This window comes from Cataglyphis hispanica, chromosome 9 (genome assembly GCF_021464435.1).
Source record: "Cataglyphis hispanica isolate Lineage 1 chromosome 9, ULB_Chis1_1.0, whole genome shotgun sequence".
NCBI classification, from domain to species: Eukaryota; Metazoa; Arthropoda; class Insecta; order Hymenoptera; family Formicidae; genus Cataglyphis; species Cataglyphis hispanica.
Window position 1 is genome coordinate 3,853,290 of NC_065962.1, and position 16,198 is coordinate 3,869,487.

Here is a 16,198-nt window from a genome sequence, read left to right on the forward strand (position 1 = left end):
ATATTTTAACAAATAGTTTATTCTAAATAATGTTTAGGTGAATTTTTATGATGATTTGTCCACCAATTGAATTTTTTAAATACATTTTGTAAAGCGCAATTCTTTAAATGTTTTTCAGAACGCATAGTATTGGTAACATCTAATTTATATAATGAAGCGATATTTTCATAATCAGCATCCAAAGTCTCAATAATAACATCGTTTCTCGCATCATTGCCAAGTATATCGGCCAGCCATTCTTGTTTCTTGTGTCCTTTGACATATACAATTGAGGAATCTTCCTCTTCCTTTGCACCCATCCCAGCCATCGTAACTAAACGTTTAGCCATACTGTATGGAATGTTTCCATCTTCCCATTGAAGTCAATGATGATGTCCAATTAGCCATGAAGCTTGAGATCTCTCAGATTTTTAAGCACACGCCATGGCACTGGACTTGCAAAAATGTAGTGTGAGAGAACATATTCGGTATCGCTACTTCCTTCACGATAAAGTTTCTTCCAATAATAAATCCTTGCAGATCCACAAACGTCGGCGCGACCATGATGAAAATATTACTGTACGATTGCAAGAATGATGTGACTGCTATCGATTGTCAAGAATCAATAATCTTTATATTTTTAACATTGGAGGGGATATTTGCTAATCTACGTAATTTACGAAGCACATTGGTCAATGGGCAATATTCAACAACGCGATCGTGCAGGATCAGAGAATAGGTTGTAGTATTTGGCACTATATCTTCTTAGCACTCAATCTCTACTCTCACGTCCACGGTGGAATTTTTAACAGACTCGTTTTGTGGCATGCAATCAATAACCGCGAGAGGAACGTAATGTATTTTGTGGCGGATAATAACACATCATCAATATCGCATCCATAATAAGATTTGCGAAAACGTGAGTATATATCGAACAAGAGGGCGAATCTATTTTTATTAAAATCCAAATTTAAATCATCGTAAGGATAAAATTCCGAGTTTAGATAAAGTTTAATGTTGGTCAATTTGCAGTAGTCGAATGTGGCGATATCTTTTGACACACTTTTTCTGCCAGTCTGTAGTGCAAAGATCACGTATCGCGGCTTCTCTAGCTGTGAGGCGGTTTTTATGGTCCATAAATGCTTGTGTTGTGCACCAAAGGAAATTCATATAGATCCCATGAGCGAAATCTCATCTTTAAGTATTGGCCGCTTTCCAACGCTCGTAGCAAGGACAATTTATTGACCTTGTTCAATATTACATAGGGCATACGCCATTGTATTTTGAATAATTCAATCTCAGTTTCCGTCAAAGCGGGCCCAAATATCGTTATGCGAACGTATCAGAATTAATTCGTGACGAGCGTTAATCACAATTTGCTTATAATCTTCGAAAAATCCCAATAGTATGTGTAGCGGCAGACAAAAATTAAAGTTAACACTGACAACATTATGTAACAAACTCCACTCTGCATTCTCCAAAATTTTATCTCTTTCGGTTGTTAGAGAGACAGTTTTTAATCGTGGAAGTTATTCCAACGTTTCTGTTGTGATCAATCTCCACACTATCGAGTTCATATCGAAGTTCATCAAACATAAATGCGACACAATTGTTGTCCATTACCATCCTTGCCCCTTTATTCATTTTATGCACCGTCAACTTTCCTTCAACTTATAAAAAGCTTTCACATAGTAATATGTACAAATTTTGTTATATCGGTATCCGCATCTCATCGCTATATCCAAGCGTTGTGCTGACGTACGGATTGTACATTATATTACTTTCAATCTTGATGATGCGGTCATCAAAGATCGGCTCGTTTCCGATATTCAAGATGTCAATCATATTGTTAAGTATTTCGTACAACAAATCCCAATGATTTCAAAAATTCGCGATTCAACGCGCTGAGCTTCTTTTTAGTAGATATCTGACTGTCATTCGCAGTCACTCGCCTTCTTACAGAAATATTGTCCTTCATAAAAATATTTTCCCTCATAAAGATATTGTCTTTTGTTTGCACCGTGCTTTCGTTCAACACGAACATTTCATTTATCACGCGCTATTATTTTTGTCGTCGCTGTAAGTATATGCAATTTTACGGTAATTTCTTCTCCTCGAAAATCGTCCCTCTTGATCAACAATACATCGTTAAATCAGTAATGCTCCTTGCGACGATCAGCAGATAAATGATCTATGCTGGCGTTTCCGATATCTTATATCCTGGCGGCACGTTCGGTGAAAATACATGTATCGTGTGTACGCGTTTGTTATTGTTACACGCGCCAGTGGTCACACTATATTCTATACGAATAATATTTAACAGTATTTATCGGTACATCCGATTCGTGCCATTTCCAAGATTGCAATATATGATTCGCTGAGAATCCCAACAACAATCCTTCGTTTTCTGGTTTACTAAAATTTATTCTATAGATACATTTGATTTCGCTCTTTAGAATATTATGATTAGCACGAAGCATAATTCGATATTCGCCATGTACTTCGATATCATTTTCATTCTGCGTATACGTAACAATATCTTCGTCATTAATATTGTTGGAATCAACTGTACGTCGATATTGTAAAATTGTACGTAGGAGATATTCATTTATAACGTGTAATTCATACGGTCTTTCGGGAATTGTAATTTTCTTGTCGTCGTTATCAAAGTAAAATTTATTATTCCAATAATTCACATTCGATATCTTATGATAAGATTCAAAGTCTGTTAACCGCTTGGTTATAATAGTCATCGTTTAAATCTATAGCCGGAAAATAGTTTACAGTAAGAACGCTACTTTTGCCTGTCAATGTAAGTGTCAGTAACATGTTGAACGAATACTGAGCCGTAATGGAGAATTGTTAGGCTTTAAATTCAAATCTATCATTTGAATAAATCGTAGACACAATTGTTCACAAATAGTTTGATTATAATTTTGATAAAATGTATGATTGTATTCTATATTCTTTCCAAAATATCGCACTAATTCTATAGGCGGTCGAAGATTTCCAAAACTATTGAAGTACATAGCGCGATTCCCCCTCTTTGAATACTCCGTAATGGGTCGACTCTCGAGCGTCGTCTGTTTCTATCTTTGTCAAACGTATGCCAAGATATCCAAGCATTTTATACGCGCCAATGCAAATTTATTAATTTTATTTAAACAACAAACTTGAAGTATATATACAACGATCATATAAATACTGACATGTCTTATGATGATTTTCGCGCTTTTTGTCACAAATGTTGGCAACACAAGTATGGATTCGTAGTGATCGACAAAGACAGTTTATGGACGATATAGAAAAGTATTTAACGATTTTGCAATTCCGTAAAGTGATTAGTCGCTATTGACACATCAATCGAGCAAAAAATTTTCGTCTAAAAATTTTCATCCGAACATGACAAGTGACAATCGCGAGAAGATTGTGAGAGATATTGCGAAAACGAGCGAATCAATCCGCAAAAAATATCGTTCTTTAAAAACTGGTCAAATGGATAAAGACGTCGCATTGGAGAGACTCTTTAAACCAATTACCGATCCTCTAAAACAGCTTGTCGAAAATATAATAAATGTGGAATGTAATGAAGCGAAAATTGAGCCAATGAGTATGCCCGAAGAAAAGTATGAAAAAAAAGTTAAAGTACGGAACAAAGCGAACACGATCAAATATATCATTGAAAGATTCGCTAATAACTTGTACTGCGAATCAATCGAAACGTAAATGAATGAAACAATTATCGAATGTTGTTACTTCTTCTCCGATAAAAGATGATCCAATCAAATCAAATATTGCTTCTCAATAATAAGAACGTCTCCATCTGTGAATGAAATTTTCGAAACCATGCCTGAAATGCTTGTGACATCGGTTCAACATCTATTACAAACGTCCAAAGGTTAAATTACATTGCGCGATCACTTTGGTCAACTTGGGCAAAATATGTGGGAACTATTTTGAGTCAAAATAAAAATACCAAAATGGATTATGTATACGGTGTTTAATTTTGCAATGAAGGAATTATGATTGGTAATAAATTTTTCGATGTAGATAAAGACAATATAATTATCGGTGGAATAAAATATGTGGGAGCACCAGGTCTCTACGAGTTGATTTTCATGAGAATGCCCGACGATACCGTATACACTGATATGTATAAATACAAAAGTATATTATTGGCGACAAATGCGCATAAACATGATGATAATAAATATATGCTAGTATTAGGTAACAAGGGATACAAGTATAAATTTACAATTGCACCATTAATCTTTGAGAAAAAAGCTGGAATAGGCATAAACATATTGCGTGCTATGATGTTAAACGATCGATAATAAGATCGATTACGTGCATTGGAATGATCCCAACGAAATGATAGATCGCTTGCGATTGTTGGAAGCTTCACATCAAGCTGGGCAAACAATCTCATTGACAATTTCATTGTCGTGAGCAAACAATGCTCACGAGAATGAAATATTATCAATTATCGAAGAACTTCGCGAAGCTGGTCTTATTATAAATTAAAAAACGCAAGGGTGAAACGAGTCAGTCTGTCTTATTGTTGATATCGAAATATTGATTAATAAATTTGGATTATCGTTGGAAACACCGAACAATTATCAATGGAATGCATTATTAAGAAATTATATGCGCGATAACGCTCTGTGTTAGATAGCCTCCGGCTTTGACGCAAGATCGCGCAAGATACTATGCATAGCGCAACCGGAAGATGACACTGATGCCGCAAACAAACAATACATGGAAATGATTATCAAATTTTTGGAAGATCGTCAAGAAGAAAAAAATAATAACGAATGTGCAGACGCTTCGAGTAATGATGGATGAGCTGCTTCGGTATGCAGCACGCAGGTAGATTTTACCTGATTCAACGCAGATTACATTTGATTCAACGCAAGAGACAGATACATAAATAACAATACGTAGTGAAATTATTATTATAAATTATGCCTCGATCAAATATGTTACGGAAGACATCTGAAAAACAACTACTCGTGGAAGTTTTTACAAATACGAGTTACATCGCGTTGCTAATCCTGACATACATCTCGTGGAAAAGATGATACGCAAAAAGAGTGATAAGATTTAAGTGAAATGGCTGGGATTTGATGCAACACACAACTCTTGAATACATAAAAATAATATATTATAAAAATATTAACAATAACAATTAAAGATACACTTAATATTAAAAATATTCTACTTCTAAATATAAATGTATACTTAACAAAAAATATAAATTTTATTTATAATAAATATAATTTTATTTACAATAAATATACATAATTTTATTTACAATGGTACTTTTTAATGGTAATCCCCACGGTAGCGTCAGTGGTTTCGGATACGATATACCGCTCATTGTACGGACTTAAAGCAACTTTTGTTTCGCAGATAGTACATTCTTCGTGTAATTTTTACATAATACAAGATTGTTGTCGCGTCATTTCAATTTCTTCGTTCAAACACCGCGTGTGATCATCAAACGTTATCGTTCTCGCGACAACGTTACTTTTGATACCTTTAAACTTTTTCGTATCCTTTTTACCATCGACACGCAGTACATTTTCACTTTAAGCCCGACAAATTCAGTCATGATTGCGCTATTATTTTCATCTTTCATTAAACCTGGTACCTTTTTATTCACAAGTATACCGTACACACTATCCACTGCATAATCGCTAGTATCGAATCTGTCGACGTTGCGCTTTATATTCTCATACACATCATCATACTCGATGTAATATTTATATGAGACTGTCGGTGTCGATGTACTTTACATTTCTCTCGATACAAAGTACCATGTATTCGTGGTGAAACTCGTATAAACATATCTTAGAAATGTCGAGGATGCACATACCGACGTAGATTGGTTTATTAAATTTTAAGATTGCGCAATTCAACGGCGATCAAATTTTCCGTAAACACGCTTCTACTGTGAAAATTTCGCAATCATTGCCTCCGCGCCATATCTTTCATCCCAATGTATCACGAACTTAACATTAGTATGATTGCGCACATTTTTCATTGTTTTACTAAATACCACATTATTCATTAATATAAATTTTTTTCAAAATCATTTTTTGCAAGTGTTCGAAATTGCGTATTAAGTTCAATATAACTGCGAAGCCATGGAGATTGTGAAAATTGTAATATTCGATGTATTTTTGTAACGCGATGTCCGTGATGTGTACATTGTTGCAAGTTGCGATAGTGTATTACGTAACATTTCTTATCGTATAAAGTAGCGAGCAGCTTATCTTGTCGTTTAGTTGGTGGTTTTTTGCGTGTCGGACAAAATGGTAGGTCAGTGTGCGCATCGTGAACATGTTGCGAATACTCCAGATCGACCTCTAAAATATAACCTGTTGGCGAATCCGAAGCAATCGCGCTAATGTTAAAATCAGAGATGTCATCGATTCATCGAAAATCGGCATAAGGCAATGGTTGACATTGCCCATCCGTATAAGTTGTTTACATCAAAGTACATCAAATACAATGAAGATTTCGATGGATCGTACAATTGTATATACTTGTTATTAGCATGCGCGTATCTGCCGGAACATTGATTCAAACCGTTGTGTATTCCCTGTTCGATAAATATAACCAGCTCTATATCTGTAAGTAATTTGAACGTAATATTTTTATTTTTCAACATGGCATCCCACGGTGTATCCGGGAAGAGTATACTAATACGCTGGATCGAATCCACAACTTTTGATACAATTTTCGCGGAAAATTTCAAAAATATCTGCTAATAGCATGACGTCAATTTTGAGATACATGTCGCCATATTTACCTAGCGTTCGAAGGGAGAATCGCCTTCAGACGTTCTCGGCGTGCGCGCAATTGCTTTCAGATACTGTGTCACCGATCAAGGAACAATAAAATGAATCGAGCGGTGGTGAACACATATCTTCCAACCTGTCGACGAAGTCAATATATTCGTATGGAAAGACGCCCTTCCGTGTTAATAAATTGAAATTGTAAATTTTGAAAATCAGTTTTAAAATTTTGAGTTTGTCTTTATTAGAAAAGATGCCAATTTGTCAAGATCGATTGTAAGAAATTTATATGAATCTATAAAACGCAATTTAATGTGATTTTTCTCTTCTACAAGTTTAACATTTTTCGTAAATGATATATATTTTTCTTTTGTTATCGAAAGTACCCTCTTCGAACTCTGTAGCTATTTCCTTGATAATGAAATGTAAGCCGTGACTGGATAAATTATGAAAAACTATGGAATGCAAAAAAAATCTTTATAATTTAAGTTACAATTTGAATGTACGGAACTTGGGTACTGCCCAGTCAGATGGCAATGATCACGTACGCGTATATCGTCTTGTACGAATGGTTTCTCGCATATGTGGCAATGCGTCGCATTATTAAATTTTTCCCCTTCTTCTCGCGTTAAATTTACTATAGGGACATTAGTGATTAAAATAATTTTTACGCGTTGCGCTAAATTTTTTAATTCTTCGACGAACGCGATACAATCGGTATTACGGCGAGAATGATACGCGGATAACGAATCATCGTACGAGCAATGTATATAATAAGCGATACTAAATACTTTGTAATGATAATTTCTTTCTTGATAATTTCTTTCTTCCTCCGTTTTCTCCAAAACACACACCAAGTCAGCGTATATGACGAAAGGAAGCTGTTCTTTCCGATTAAAGTTGTTGAATATGAGCCATTTGTCCTTTTCGCTCGGTAATCTGATAGCGTAGTCGTTCATCTCTTGACAGTCCACTGTATGCGATTGCAATGTATCCTTCGATCCAAAATAGTGTAAAGATCTATAAAAAATAGAAATAATTAATTTTTCTCACGTATATATTTAATAAAAATACTAATATATAAAATATACGTACAGATCGCAAATATATTTTCTGTGATCTTTCTTGCTCAATTGCAAGCTCACGAGTCTGGATAGATTCTTGATCCACGCGAAATGTCCAACATTGTTGTCTTCGATATAGCAAATTAACGTGTCTACCTTTTTTCTGCGTCGAAAAATGTAGCAGGACAATGTTCTTTTCCTCGATACTATATATACATTTATAGAGATATCGTTGGCAAGTTTGAATTTTTTGATTTGATTCACAGTCACTGGAAACTCAATGTGTTGGAGATTCAGTACTGTTGTATAATGAGGTTGTGTATGATGATTCTCAATCCACTATCAATTTAGCTGAATGCAGCGTAGCGACCACAGATCACGCGAATCACGCATTGTCTTTAGATTGCACGTTGATCACCGCTCTCTTCATCATTATCTCCCGCGGTAATTTTATGTGACATTCCGCGCACATAGGATTATTTATTTATATTTACAGTCAAATCGAGTATCCGCGACAACTCGCTGTCGCGTTCCGAAATTCTTCGAGCGATACTAGAGTGAGCTCGATAACGTGTCGCTCGTACCACTCGTGTAAATCAGACGTGCGAAATAGTTCATAGTTTTTGATGTTTATACATTTTATGGATAAGTAAGGCTCGGATGTTTATCACTAGGTGTTCTTAATTGCTTCCATGTGTTGTTACCCAATTTATTCTAATTGGAGGTAGATTAATTAAGGAGTCTGTTTTCCATGACAAGAAGTTTATTCTTAAAACTACTGTACACTTAATATCTTAAATTGCGATTATAGGCCTGTACATTGAACAGTCTCCGTTTTCCCACGCTTTTTCGTCTGAATCGTGGCGTCTTGGGTAGTCCTCCCAGGACTAGAGCACTTGATCTGTACCAGGATGATCTGTTCCACAAGTCTTCCTCTAGGGAGATCTCTTAAGAGGTGAGATTCGAGCCGGATACGATTTCTTGATGGATGAGATCCTAATGGGCGAGACTAGCGGAGGCGAATACCACGCTATTATCGGTGATGCCAAGATCCGCTCTATGTTCTCTGATGATACGAACCTGTCCTTTCGTCTCTGTCGAGCTTCGATGTTGGAGGTGGCGGATCGCTGAGCTCCGTTCGTAATCCGTGTCTCGTGCGACCGCGCGCCGGAACCAGCGTCTGATTCTGCTGGATGGGCGCTAAATGGTGACCAAAAGGTTTTGTCAACTATGCATACGTTGTTATAAAGGATGGAAAGAATAATTAAAATCAAACTGGAGGAATCGCTGATTGGGTGCCAGTAGATAATCGTGAACTGTCGCTAATGGAGATTGGCGAGCAATAGTCCGTAATCATTAGCGAATGGGCGCCAGGCGTCTCATTTGGACACGTAACGATTGGACACCGCTCGATTGGACACGAATTATTGGATACTGCTCGATTGGATACCGCACGATTGGACAATGCACGATTGGACACGGCATGATCAGATACTACACGATTGGATACGTACATTGCACGATTAAACATTGCACAATTGGATACCGCACGATTGGACACGGCACGATTGAACACCGCACGATTGAACATCGCACTTTTAGATTAGGAAATGAGGTTTTAACATAGATTTTACAACTTTCCATGCGAAGTGAGATATTACATGGGTTTACAATTTTCCACGCAAAACGAGGTTCAAGGAAAACCTATGTGTCTAATTTTAATGGTAGTGGAGCTTCCTCCCGAAGGAGGGCGGAACGTACTGCCTCTACGCATATACTTTTCAATGCAAAATGAAGTTCCACATGGGTTTACAACTTTGTTCAATTATGCGATGTCCAGTCATGTCGCGTCCAATCATGCGGTGTCCAATCGTGCGGTGTCCAATCGTGCGGTGTCCAATCGTGCGGTGTCCAATCGTTACGTGTCCAAATGGGACGCCTGGCGCCCGTTCGCTAACGATTACGGACTATTGCTCGCCAATCTCCATTAGCGACAGTTCACAGTTTTATCTACTGGCACCCAATCAGCGATTCCTCCAGTTTGATTTTAATTATTCTTTCCATCCTTTATAACAACGTATGCATAGTTGACAAAACTTAAATTTTTTTCTCAATATACTCTGCTAGAGATGTAGAAAAATACTGATGTAGATGAGACGTGATACTATAATTAAGAGACAAAAATATAAAATTAAAATATATAATTGAGAGGAGCGTGCAGCATCTTCAGTCAACTTCTTATGACAATCTTGTTGAACTACATACGTTTTTTTTATGGCTGTGAAAGAAGTTATTATTATCGAAGATGAAGAAAATATTCATTAAATATCAATGTTATGGTGATTGATATTTCGAACGAGAAACTTGTTATTGAAATAATATCTGAAGAAAATAATGGCATGGTTATAATGAAAGAAGATATTGATATGGATATTGCTGACGAAAAAGAAAAAAGCGGAGAGGATTCTGATGTAGAAGTACTACCATTGGAGGATTCTGATTATGATAGCGAACAAAGTGACATTTCGAATAACAGAATCTACAAGACATTAAACCAAGCGGAAATAAATAACTTGAATGAAATATAAAAAATGTGCTGTACATATTTTTTTACACAACTGACAGTGTAAGATACTGCACATCATGCTTCCTGCGGATAACGGGCCTATTTTCCAATATACATGCTGTACGAGAACACGAAAATAGTTTCGTGTAAATAAATAATATAAATTACGCTTTGATCTTAGGATCATTTTGCAGAGAGTGTCGGACGCCACTTCATCAAATATTGTCGTGCAACATATCTCACATTTGCACAAATTAAAGCTAATTGCTATAAAGGCTAAATTAAAGGCTATAGGCACTCGATCATCCTAGAAGACTTTAATGCTGATATGAATCAAGACACCTTTAATACCCAGCAACTTGGCTCCTTTATCTTTGAGTCGAGTTTATATCTGGTGCCGTTCAGATCCTCATCATCTGGGGAACTCCAGCACGCTGTTAGACTGTGCATTATCGATGACAGGGATAAGCTCAAGGAATTTGGTCAGTGTGGAGTAGCATTTCTATCAGCACATGATTTTTATTTTTATAAGGTATGGGATTAAGCTTCAGCGTCGTCATGGGAAGCTTATAGTTTGCAAGGATTGGAGTGGCTTTGGCAGCATCCTTTCAGTCTGATGTTGGTAACATCGATTGGATTGACGTGTCGGTCTCGGATAACATGGATGAAAAGATTGATATCTTTTGCACTAAATTACTCAATATATTCAATGCGCATGTGCCTCTGAAACGACTTCAGGAATTTGCCTGTCCCATGGTTGACTGATGGGATCCATATGGTGATGCGCGATAGAGATCTGGCCAGAAGAACGTGGCGCAGGCATAAAAATGACGTATATTATGATCGATACAAAGTGCTGCGCAACAGGGCGCAAAATCTTGTGCGTTCTGCAAAGCGCGAATATTATGTCAACATCTTCAATCGGGTAGGCAAGGCATCTGAGGTCTGAGGCAGGTTGAGACATCTGGGTCTTATTAAGGCCAGGGACACCGGAGAGCGTCTTTCGCACTCTGTTGAAGAGCTTAATGCATTCTTTGGACATAATGCGGAACATGCTGATTATGTGGAGGACGGCTCTTTGAGAGATATTCTTGAGCGAGATTTTGATGACAGGAGCCTCCACTGGAATTATGTAGTGCCGCGGGACATTGCGAGAGTAGTTTCCAGGGCCAAATCAAATGCGGTGGGTGGAGATCTCCTTGAGATTGTTGAAACTGACAATCCACTGTACACTGCCTATTTTGGAGCATCTATTCAATTTCTCCTTAATGAATGGTGTTTTCCCTGTGAAGTGGAAATCGGCTCTTATCTGTCCGATACCTAAAGTCAGGAATCCTACATTGGTGCAACATTATCGACCAATATATATACTTCCTACCTTGTCGAAAGCGTTGGAGCGATTGGTTTGCGCGCAGATTCGTGTCTATCTGGAGGACTCTGGCTTATACGATCCGTGTCAGTCTGCTTATCGGAACAATCACTCTACGCAAACTTGTCTGATTAGAATGCTAGACGAGGTGAGACATGCGGCTGACCGAAGGATGGTCACTGTGTTTGTTTTCTTCGATTTTTCGAAGGCTTTTGATAGGGTGGATCATATTTTGCTAATCAAGAAATTGAAGAACTTAAACTTTTCTGAGAGTGTCCTGCGTTGGATACACTCATTCTTGACTGAGCGGACTCAGGCGGTTAAAGATCGCATACAACCTCATCTCCGTCTCCCGTCAGGGTTGGGGTGCTGCAGGGCTCTATGTTCGGACCCTTGCTTTTCACTCTGTATCTAGCTGATTTTAGACATGTGGTCAAGCACTGCAATTACAATTTTTATGCTGACGATCTCCAAGCCTACATCCATTGTGAACCAAGAGATTTATCTCACACCATCCGGAAGGTCAATGAAGACATTGATGCTATTCTTGTCTGGTCTAGTACTAACAGATTCATCTTAAACTCAGATAAGACTCAGGCTATAATTATGGGAACATCGAGGTTTATCAAAGCCATTGATCCGAGTACACTTCCTGCGATGAGAATGGATGGGTCCATGATTCAATATTCTGCATCTGTTAAATATCTTGGTGTCACGATCATGAATACTTTATCTTGGGAGAAGCAGGTTACTAATATGATAAACAGAATCCATTCTGCTCTATATCAATTAAAACTTTACAGGCACCTATTGCCGGAAGCTCTCAAAACTAAGCTCGTCATTTCACTTATCTACCCACATGTTGATTATTGCTGTGCAGCTTACACGGACATGACAACCGAGCAAAGTCTGAGACTTTATAGAGCGGTGAATGCTTGCGTCAGATTTATCTTCAACGTAAGGACTGATGAGTACATTACACCTTATTATGTAAGACTACGATGGCTCAAGGTTGATGCTAGAAGAGCTTACTTTGTTGGATGCCTGTTGTATAAGATATTGGAAACTAAACAACCAAGTCTTCTGCACTCCAATTTCAACTGTAGGATCGCAACATCCGACCGTGCCACTAAGGCTCCGAGGGATAGGCTATTTCTGCCACTATGTAGAACTGAATTATATGAACGGTCTTTTAGACTTACGTCGGCTAGGTTTTGGAATGATCTCCCTCAGTCTATTAGCAGTGCGGCGACACTGGCGGATTTTAAACAAAAGTTATATTCGCGGTTGCTCGTCTGTGCCTCTTCATGATTGGGATATAAATTGGGGGATGTTCCTTGAATGCTTAGTATACTATTGCATCTCTCTCTGGCATGCCTTAAGATTGTTGATTATAAACCACATTTATGCATAAACACTTTCTTTACATGTTTAAGAACATTGCGCACACATTGTAATTTTAAATGTATTTTTACTTATGTATTAGTATTATATTTATGGCGCTTGAGGGGATTTTGTCCCAGAGCGCTTTATAAATAAAGCTTTCTTTCTTTGTTTCTTTCTTTCTCTCACGTGCATGCAAACGTCATCCTTTTTCTACCCGTGCGCTATCCTTCTCGCACCGCCTTGCGACCGTCGCATCATCGACATGCATGCAGATCATTAGTGCTATCCTTCTCCAACACATTGCTAATGCCTTGCGCTATCTTTCTCATACTCGCGCGCTATCCTTCTCCCACACATTGCGGACGCTTCGTGCTATCTTTCTCCCACATGAGATCGCTATCTCTCTCTCACCTGCATGCAATCTCTCTCTTCCCCGCGGACCCCTCGCTTACCGGTCGCGCCACGGTCTCTCTCCATCTCCGCGGACCCCTCGCTCACCGGTCGCGCCGCGGTCTCCCTCCCCCTCCGTGGACCCCTCGTCCATCGGTCGTGCCGCGATTCCCCCGCACGACTCCCCCGCGGTTTCCCCTCACCCCATCCCCCTCAGAGGACCTGGGTTAAAACCGGCCTAGTATCACAACTTAATAATTAATAATAGTTAATAATTGTCTAATTCATCGATTAAGTGCGTGAGTGTAAAAGTGTAAAAGTGTCGATACAACATCGATAGTGTCGATAAAAAACATTTTGCGTGCTACCCACAACCGTGCAGCAATTGTGTAAACACTTTATTTATGAATAATCATATCTTTACAAGGTAAAAATAAGTGAGTGAGTAAGCTTGGTAAGTAAGATGCTTGCTTCGTAACTCGTAGCGTCAAGTTCGATTCTGTCTTCGGTAACTTTTTTTTTTCAACATGCTGAAAAAATTTAATTGTATACAATAATTATTTGAATTATTATTTGATTATGCCTTGTCAATGAGAATCACTCCAAATTCTCGGTTTTTCCAACGATTTATCACTTTTAAAGATTGTAATTTCATATCATTCTTCATTCACAATCTCATCCAGCTATTTGATTTTTTTAATTGCCACGGACATATTTCGTTAGGAGACGGAATAATTGAATATCGCTCGATTGGACACTATACGATTGAACACGCACACTACATGATTGGACACCGTTTGATTGAACACAACTTATGTGGAATCTCACTTCGCAATAAAAAATAAACACTTTTTAATGCGAAGAGAGGTTTCACATGGGTTTACAACTTTACACGCAAAGAGCGGTTCAACATAAATTAATGTGTCTAGTTTTTTGATAGTGGAGACCCCTCCGCAAGAGGGACAAAATACTGCCTCCATGCGTATACTTTTTAATGCAAAATGAGGTTCCACATGGGTTTACAGTGCTCAATATGCGGTATCCAAACGTACGGTGTCCAATCGTGCAGTGTGCGTATCCAATCGTGCTGTGTGCGTGTCCAATTGTAGTGTCCAATCGGAACGTGTCCAATCAAACGATGTCCAATAATGCGCTGTCCAATTATGCAGTGTGTGTGTCCAATAGTGCAGTGTTTAATTGTGCAGTGTGCGTCCAATTGTAATGTCCAATACTACGTATCCAATCAAGCGGTGTCCAATCGTTCCGTATCCAAACAAATGTCACCGATTGTCACTATGTTCAATTTACCTTATTTGCTCCAGTAAAGCCTTAATTGCCTCCGGTTTATATAGAGACCGCACATTATATGATCTGATAGTCTATAGTTCGTTTGCATAGTCCCCGCCGCAATTCCAATTTAATCCGAGGCTCCTAAAAGTTCTAAACAAAGCTCTTTTTAAGGGAGTTGTTTATGACTTGAATGAACCGGGACGCGAGCACAGCGATTCCGAGAAGGACGAGTTTAGACGGAGTTAGAATAAGAGATATGCGACACAGTTTAACAAAGTACAATTTAATTACATGAATAAAAAACTATTTTACAAATATTTACAATGCAGCAATGCGCGAGCAACGGAAAACCGTGAAAAGATCGTTCGCGTTGAACGTCGACTCTCTATACCGCAAGCTACGGACGAGTAACAGAATTTGTGATTGAACGATCTCAAATGATATAGCTTGTCGAATACTCTGAGCTTAGTGCCCGGAGATTCGTTTGCCGGTCGCTTTTATTGTCTCGTGTCCTTCTAGAAGGATTGAGAAATTGATGCTCTTCCGGCGACAATTTTGTGCGGCTTGTTTGCCATAATTTTAGTTTGGATCCATCTAGAAGGTCAATGACAATCGATATTTAAAGGCAAAGCATTATTATTGTCGGGCCTTTTTGTTCGGCAGCTAACTGTCAGCCCTTGATCGGGTGCAGACTTGGCTATCTGAGAATATTTAGTAAATAAATATGGAGCAAGCCATTACTTCAATACAATGCCAAACAAATATAATTGTATTATTTCTAATTGATAAATTACGATGATGGAACCAACCATCACAATCTTTAAATAAACTTAAATAACAATTAAAAAATATATTCGATAACTGTAAACTTTGTAAATAAACTATATAAAATAAACTATACTGTTATAGCCCAAAATTAGCTATAACTATTATTATTAATCTTAAATATTATTAATTTAAACTATTTTTGTAATACGCCTTCCGCGTATTATAGCGAGATATCGCAAAAGATGTATAATGTTACGAGCGCGAAACGCTGATGAAGCGAGCCACGCGCCAAGACTATGCGAGCGCGAAGAAGATCGAACCACCGGAAATGCAAGGAATTTCGATCGAACCATATCTTCACTTGCATTTTGGCCTAACCATTTGAAATAAGCGACACGACCATATATGGTCATGTCGCTAAGGGATCCCCTCCAAAAAATCAATCGAAATGGATGTAATAAAAGATACCACTGCGAATACGCGGCGAGCAATCATTCTTAACGAGAGATATCGGACAGTTACCGCAATCAACCTAACTCAAGGAATCTCTAGTCTAGCCGCGACACGAACTATTACGCGAACG